Source organism: Oratosquilla oratoria, chromosome 2, assembly GCF_046742065.1.
Source record: "Oratosquilla oratoria isolate Oo_2021 chromosome 2, ASM4674206v1, whole genome shotgun sequence".
NCBI lineage: Eukaryota > Metazoa > Arthropoda > Malacostraca > Stomatopoda > Squillidae > Oratosquilla > Oratosquilla oratoria.
Window position 1 is genome coordinate 82,196,439 of NC_134778.1, and position 277 is coordinate 82,196,715.

A 277-nucleotide genomic window follows, 5' to 3' on the forward strand; every position below is an offset into this window, starting at 1 on the left:
TTCATTCTTTTCATATGACCAAACCATCGTAGCTGTCCTTTCTCAATGAATTTAAGGATATTTTCCACTCCTAATTCTTGTCTGATGGAAACATTCCGGATTCTGTCTCTTCTGGCGACATTCTTTATTAATCTTTAAAATTTCATTTCTGTTGCTCGAATTTTATTTCCAACATTGGTGGTAAGCGACCAAGCCTCGTGCTCATATATAAGTATAAGTCGTAGTATACTCATGTGTAAGATGGTCTTTACTTTCCTTGGCACGTGGCAGTCTTTAA